Below are 7,799 nucleotides of genomic sequence, written 5' to 3' on the forward strand. Positions count from 1 at the left end.
AAGATTGTGCCCTCCACGGCACTTGATATACGTTGATTGGTAGGCTACACTATATTTAAATACTTAAAATACTGTGAGACACCATTGCTATTTGTCTCTGTACTCAATAAATGGTGAAACATTATTTGTGAGTGTTCTTTGATCAAATGTATATACATTATGGAAAACATGTATCACACTCAGTCATAGTTAGTAAATATACTTACATTCACTGAACATTTAGTAGTTCAAACTCACCAACATTCATTTCCCAACTGATTTTTCTATAATCCTACAGGCTCTTTATCATTCGCCATAACTTATATTCCAATGCATCAGACATAATGCATGCCCACTATGGTATTATTGGGTAGCTGGTATTTGAGAAGTCATCTGGTTTAAAAATCAAGCAGAGAAATTTGCAAGAATGGAAGATGCCAACATATTTTATAGTCATCATACGTTTTACTGTCATATTCATCAAAAATCTGCTCCTCCCTCGGCGGGGATCAGTCAACTTCACTCTTTTGAGCTTCGGCCCACCACCTATTTATTGTGGAATTGTCCCTATATCATTCAGCGATAGGACAATATTAAAATTTGAGCTGGTCATTTATATTTACATTTGAGCTGGTTAGACTTTACCCCTTCACTGCCGGGCGACATGAACTTACTGGATGAAAGCAACATGTCCTAAAGCAGGCTAGCCTAAGAGTCCGAAATATATAGAATGTATTATGTGCTGTCTGCGCAATGGTTACCAACACACGTTTTAAAACATTGTCTTAGTAAGTTTAAAAAAAACCTTCCCTCAAAGTTCTAGGTCCAAACGAATAGGCACTTTATTTTAAATTCCTCAGCTATGACAAATACATTGAATCCCACTATCATGTCAGAAACCATTTATATAGCGCGCTATATCTACACCAAAATCCATGACCTTGGCTTGGAGCGTCCCTATAAAACAACAAACACTTTTGCTGTCAAAGTAAACGGGCATGCACGGTGCCCGTACACCGTAGCGTATATTATTGTGTTACGACGAGTATATAGAGTCCTACTACACATCAGTGGAAAACGATGTCGGGGCACTTCCGTCCAACCAAACGAGGAACAATGCCGTCGTGCGTAAAACCGAGCTTTATTAAAAGGAACAAGTAAAGGGAAAATGTAGTAAACTCACCAAATAGATATATCTCTGTGAGCGCACCAATAGCTTCTTCCTTTCCCTATTAACTCTCCGCCATCTTCAGCACTGTGTTTGTTTAAATGGGAAACACTCTCGAAGAGCAAGAAGCCAGCTTGTGCTGAGCGTTGGGGTTGCTGGGGAAAGTAGTTATTCACGTCGAACGTTGTTATTTTAGGTAGAGCAGACCTCCCGGATATGGACTACAACTACATGTATGCCCCAAGAGGAGATATTAGGTTCTAGTGTAGACGGCTGAACAGCGACGATATTAGAACAGAATAATGCCATGGTGTTTATTTTTAGTTATAAACTCGGTGATTAGCAGACAGCCGTGGTATATCAGACCGTATACCACTGGTATGACACATTCATTATTTGTACTGCTCTAATTACGTTGGTAACTAGTTTATAATAGCAATAAAGCACCTCAGGGGTTTGTGGTATATGGCCAAAACACCACGGCTTAGGGCTGTGTCCAGGCACTCCGCGATGCGTCCTTAGTCCTTAGCGATGGTATATTAGACATACCCCCCTGCCTTATTGCTTAATTAACCTGAGGAACATTGAATTGTGTGCAAATGCCTGTAATACTTAATAGGCTGATCAGCTATCATCTGATTTAACATGGTAATGATGGTTTACAGAAGGTGTGTGGCTTGGACAACTTAACATTTACAGTATTCTAGTGTAGGCAGGCTATTCAGTATTCAAATATTATCTCAGTATGTGTATATTAGCCAGATATAGATGGTGATAAGAAATACATTTATACAATATGTATTTTTTTGCATTTTGATGAAATTCTAGATTTAATCAACTGAATTAACAAGGTCCCATATTCAATCAAACCCCTTTATCCGGGACTGCGAGTTTGATTGAACTGCGTATAAATTAGATAATGTTTTGCTTTGTTATAAATCATGTATAGTCCTAAGCCTTATTGTGACATAATTCTAAAATGCTATCCCTAATGATATGTTCTGTACCTGGAGAGGGCTGTGTGGTTTGGTTCTGTATCTGTAGAACAGTGGGACCTCCAGAACTGTATATCTTATAGATGAGGCCCATATGTGGGCTCCATTTGGTGGAGCTGGCAGGTTCAGTGTGGACCGTTGGCGTCACAGCCTATTGGCCTGGGGACTAGGGCAGATTCGTCCCAGAACCAGTACCCTTGCCAAGAAGAGACGAGGTAAGATAGCACCAACCCGTCACCATGGTGATACCAGGCAGGCAGGGAAGTAGGCACACACACACACTCTGGCAGAGCAGACAGTAGGTTTTCAGCTGTGTCAGGGAGGGGTAGAGGTGGAGGGAGAGAGAGAGAGAGAGAGGAAGAAAGTGAGAATCAGATAGAGTGTAAAGACAGAGATTGAGTGACAGAAAGGCTGGAAGACACAGGTAAAGAGGGACAACAGATATATAATGATTGTGAGAGCAGCGGTAGAAACATAGCTGAAATACAGTTGACAGGGAAAGGAGAAGATGAGAAAAAAAGAGAGCGAGGGCAAGTGAAAGAGAGGAAGCGATGGTGAGTAATGTGAATCTGCAGAGTAAGTGAAGATGAGGAGGGAGAGAGTGATAGAAAACATTAGGTAGAGCCAGTCAGAGAATTACCCAGAGAGAGAAAGAGAGAGCGAGTGCTGAAGGAAAGAGAGAGGCGACAGAGGGGGAAGGGGAAGGAATGAGGAGGAGGAGAACAGGACATTGCAATTAGCCTGGCCTGAGCAAAATCCACCCAAGTCAAGGAACACAACCAGAGGAAAAGAAAGAAGAATATGACTTTGAGTTACAACTGTGCTTGGATTATGTGTCCTTTCAAAACGTTTTTTTTTTTGGGGGGGGGGGGGGGGGCATGTGACACTGCAGAAGTTATATAAAGTTAGGGTGAGAAAATGTGTGAAATTGTAGCTTTAGTAGGAGCAACAGGCTGGCAGGCAGCACATTTCTGAACATGTCTCAAACAGCCTTGACAAACAAGACACACACTATTTATACCGCTGGAGAAAAGCCTTCTGTTATGACATTAGTTTTTGAAAGCAGTGTCAGCACAAACAGACTGGAACTTGACAGCATTGATGATTATGATTTGCTGCAAAAGTGCTGCAAGAATATCCTGAATCTTAAGTTTGTTTTTCTTTTGATTTAACTTTTTAGTTTGATTTAAACTGTATATGTGATTGTATCAATACTGGTGCGAAGTTATTTGATGACCCATCAAGCCTAATAGTATCTTTGATAGGATTTGCATTGATAGTTGTCTGTTTATGTATGTAACTGTGTATGTGTCCTTAAGTTCTTTTCTTCCCCCTCCCCCATCACCACACAATGCATAGAGCCAAACCACTATCACTGCTTTTGTTCATACTCCCCCATTAAAGAAGGAGGGGGAAAGGAGAGAGAGGAGGAGGGTGAAAAGAAACGAGAGGTGTCATGAAGAACATTATGTGTGAGAGAGGTTGAAAAATATCTCCTTTCTCCAAACACACACACACACACACACACACAAAAAAAACAGTGGTGGAAAATGGTCTTATAGACACATAAAAACTGAGCAGGCAGGGAGCCATGCAAACTTTCAGATGGTTCTGTATCACACAGATGTAGAGCAGAATACGCCAAAGAGCAGTAATTGGCAAGAGATTGATGATGTGATGTCTAACGAATGTGACTGAGACAGAATCTAAAAAAGTTTTCACTACTGCGGTGACAGTGAGAGTGAGGGAGGGAGGGAGAGTGAGACGGAAAGGAGCTGTTTAACATTCCAAACGGGTAGAGAGAATTCAGGAGCAGCAGAGCAGCCATCGGCACACAGGTATAATGCAAAGGCCTCAGAGGGAGAGCGAGAGGGTGAGGCAGAGAGAGAGAAAGATAATGAGAAGGAGAGTGCAGAGGAGAGGGATGGGTTTGGAAATGTCCACTTGCACATAGGTGTAGTGCAGGGAAAAGACGGGGAGGGGGTAGAGAGTAATGGGAGATTGGTAGAGAGAGGGACAGGTAGAGGCAGAGAGAGAGAGCATGGGGTGAATAGAGAAGCTCGCCGGCACTCAGGTGTATCAAACAGCATTTTGAAGGAGGGAGTGAGATAAGGGGAGAGAGGGGAGATGAGTAAAGACACAAAAGGGAGATGAAAAGAGATACACGAAAAGGAGATAGGATAGATAGGTGGAAAAAAGCACAGACACCTTAAAAGAAAAAGAGAGAGAGACTGACAGCAGAGACAAAAAGATGACTGGAAGCATAGATAATATAAGGAATGCTGACCACCTCTATGCTTAATATTGGCCATCTCTTTATAGCCTCAGCTACCATCTCACTCCTGCAGACACCTCTTACTACAGCCACCTCTCATTGCAGCCTGTGGAGTTCCTGTCAGCACAACCACCCAATGCCAAATCAATAGGACATGATAATATACTGTAGGTTAGAGGAGATAAACCAGCTGAATGTTGCTCTCAGACCATCTTCAGAAAAAGCTTCTAGAGACTCTTATGTGGTTGTCCTTTGTGAAAACATACTTAACTAAGGTATGTGAGCAATGTTCCCTCTAAGTTGTGCGCTGGCGCTCTGCTCCCCAGGGACTGCAATGCAGAAGAAATATCAGCCAGTGCAGAGAAGCACGAGATTGAACCACTCAACTTTCTAGTTTTCCCCTTTAGTTAACACTATCAACGTTTCCCTCTACTGTGGGATATGCCACTATTAGCCACTTTCAATTCAACATACTGTCGTGTCTTTGGCTATGCCGGATTAAGTGATATGACATTCTCTGTAATTAATATTACCTGATTGAGCTAATCATGTAAATGCAATTAACTAGAGAGTTGGGGCACCACGAAATAATATTTATAGAGCTGTTATCATCCGAATAAACTCTTAAAGACCTAGTAATATTTTACATCAATAGCAGTCAATATTAATCGTCACCTTAATTCAGGCTCATCTGAAAGTTGTAAATTCTTGGTTATCTTCACGAACCCTGGCTAACAAGTTGAATGAGCAATACAAAATTGGGTTTAATTATTTATTTACTAAATACCTAACTAATCACACAGAATTACATATTCACAGAATGACTCATACCATGATTACAAATTACGTCATAAAGGAGAACGTCCCTAGCGGGCGGAACAGATATGACAGCTGGTTACACAAAAGAAAAGGGTCTGGGTTTGAGTTTGAGTGAAAGAGCGGGAAGACTGAGGAACAAAGGGAGAAGCTGTGCTATCGTAAACACAGTATCTTATGCATTCTAAATTAGCGCCCATTTGGAAAAGGAAAATGCAATAAATATTTACTCTGAGCTGCGCTTCGGTAGGTTGGTGGTAGATGGAAGGTCTTGTTGCCCAACCGAGTCCTTTAAAGAATGTCCGTGGTGGTAAATTGTATACGTTGTAGTAACGTTGTTGTGTGGTAGACGGGATGCTCTGTCTGTTCTTTCCTAGCCCACGTTTGGAGCTGCTTTTGCTAACTCAATGGCTAGGAGGTATCACTTCTGTAGTGAATAAGAGTTCAAAGTTCATACCACCTTAGTTCTGTAGTTGACATGTTAGTCCTTTTAACACAGAGGCTGCAGACCTCACGTACATGGAACAGGAGGTTACATTTTCGTCATGGCTTTATATAGTGGAGCGAGAAGGGTGTGTTTGAAAAGTTTTATAACCCATGTCTCTTCACAGGGACGGGCCACTGACTGAGCAGAGCCCTAACCTTATGAAAACCCAAAGCTCTCATTTGGAAGCTAAAATTACATTTAGTCTCTTCACCAATAATTTTATATTCAAACATTTAAATTGAACAACAATTCCATGTTAATCTGATAACTCGGATGTGTAGACTTTCCACTGTAGAGTTAATGTCATCCTATCATTGATGAGAATGTCTCAGATGACAACCGAACTGACATCATATTCATTAAGTACCACCGCATATGTTCAATTGGTCGGATAACCAGAATATAGTTAATTTCCCACCACCTTCTGATGTTCCCAGAATCTCTATGTTAACCAAGGATTTTCAAATGTCACATCAGTAGGGTAGAGAGGGGAAAAAGGGGGGAAGAGGTATTAATGACTGTCATAAACCTACCCTCAGGCCAACGTCTTGACAATACCGAAACAAAACAAACTATGCAAAATAATTTATTGTAGGCAGAATGCACCGGGCTGGGTTTACAGCATGAGTGATTAGAGTAGATGTGCTTGTTTTGAGATCAAAGCCAGAGTTGCATGTAGCCATGTGTTCAAATTTGTTCAAATTCTTTGCTAGTAACAGAGTTATTAGCCAAGTTATAGATCATTTCTAGTCACCAATATGGAGTGGTTGCTTCCTACAAGAGCACAAAACATGTGCATTTCTAGCCATCATTGAAAAGTGAGTCAGGTAAAGAACATTTTTTCTGTCTTAACGTGGCAGTGTGGTATTTTGAGACAGCTTTAAATAAGCTAAGTAGCCAATAGGCAGAGCGTAGCATCCTTTTTCTGATTCTCTATAATAATCGTATTTTCACTTTTGTGAAGTGGTTGCATAAAACAACACATTTTCAGTCACCTTGTCTGAAGGACGTGGATGAACAGGTTAATGTCAAGCCCTCACGGAAGGTACAGTACCAGTCAAAAGTTGGGGACACCTAATCATTCAAGGGTTTTTCTTTATTTTTTACTATTTTCTACATTGTAGAATAATAGTGAAGACATCAAAACTATGAAATACGGAGTAATGTATCAATATGGAACAATGTATCAACCAAAAAAGTGTTAAACGAATCAAAATATATTCTACATTTGAGATTCTTCAAAGTAGCCATCATTTGCCTTGACGATAGCTTTACCTTGATGATAGCTTTGCATTCTCTCAACCAGCTTCACCTGGGATGCTTTTCCAAGAGTCTTGAAGGAGTTTCCACATATGCTGAGCACTTGTTGGCTGCTTTTCCTTCACTCTGCAGTCCAACTCATCTCAAACCATCTCAATTGGTTTGAGGTTGGGTGATTGTTGAGGCCAGCTCATCTGATGCAACACTCTATGACTCTCCTTCTTGGTCAAATAGCCCTTACACATCCTGGGGGTGTGTTTTGGATCATTGTCCTGTTAAGCACAAACCAGATTGGATGGCGTATTTTTTATTTTTTTTATTTCACCTTTATTTAGCCAGGTAGGCTAGTTGAGAACAAGTTCTCACTTGCAACTGCGACCTGGACAAGATAAAGCAAAGCAGTTCGACATACACCAATACAGAGTTACACATGGAATAACAAACATACAATCAATAATACAGTAGAAAAATCTATATAAAATCTGTATCACTCCTTCATTCATTGAATCAGATGGCTCATTCATCACAAAGCCCACTGATATTGCAAACTACTTTAATTACTTTTTCATTGGCAAGATAAGCAAACTTAGGGACGACATGCCAGCAACAAATGTTGCCACTACACATCCAAGTATATCGAACCAAATTATGAAAGACAAGAATTGTACTTTTGAATTCCGTAAACTCAGTGTGGAAGAGGTGAATATATATATTGTTGTCTATCAGCAATGACAAGCCACCAGGGTCTGACAATCTGGATGGAAAATTACTGAGGATAATAGCAGACGATATTGCCACATCTTCTATTTAAGCCTACTA

At 40.7% G+C, this 7,799-nt stretch overlaps 1 protein-coding gene across 3 annotated transcripts in view; it reads right to left on the reverse strand.

The window, feature by feature from the left end:
• LOC110492379 (nuclear receptor coactivator 3) overlaps positions 1-1,330 on the reverse strand; it is a 113,520-nt gene extending 112,190 nt beyond the window's left edge. For 2 of the 3 annotated variants that reach the window (XM_036947354.2, XM_090203524.1), the window contains exon 1: positions 1,163-1,330. The gene's annotated coding sequence lies outside the window, so the exon portion shown is untranslated. The remainder of the gene's footprint in view (positions 1-1,162) is intronic. The other variant, XM_036947353.2, reaches the window with a different exon arrangement.
• Positions 1,331-7,799: the final 6,469 nt, after the last annotated feature.

Source organism: Oncorhynchus mykiss, chromosome 16 (assembly GCF_057628025.1).
Source record: "Oncorhynchus mykiss isolate SJ-2025 chromosome 16, ASM5762802v1, whole genome shotgun sequence".
Classification (NCBI taxonomy): Eukaryota; Metazoa; Chordata; class Actinopteri; order Salmoniformes; family Salmonidae; genus Oncorhynchus; species Oncorhynchus mykiss.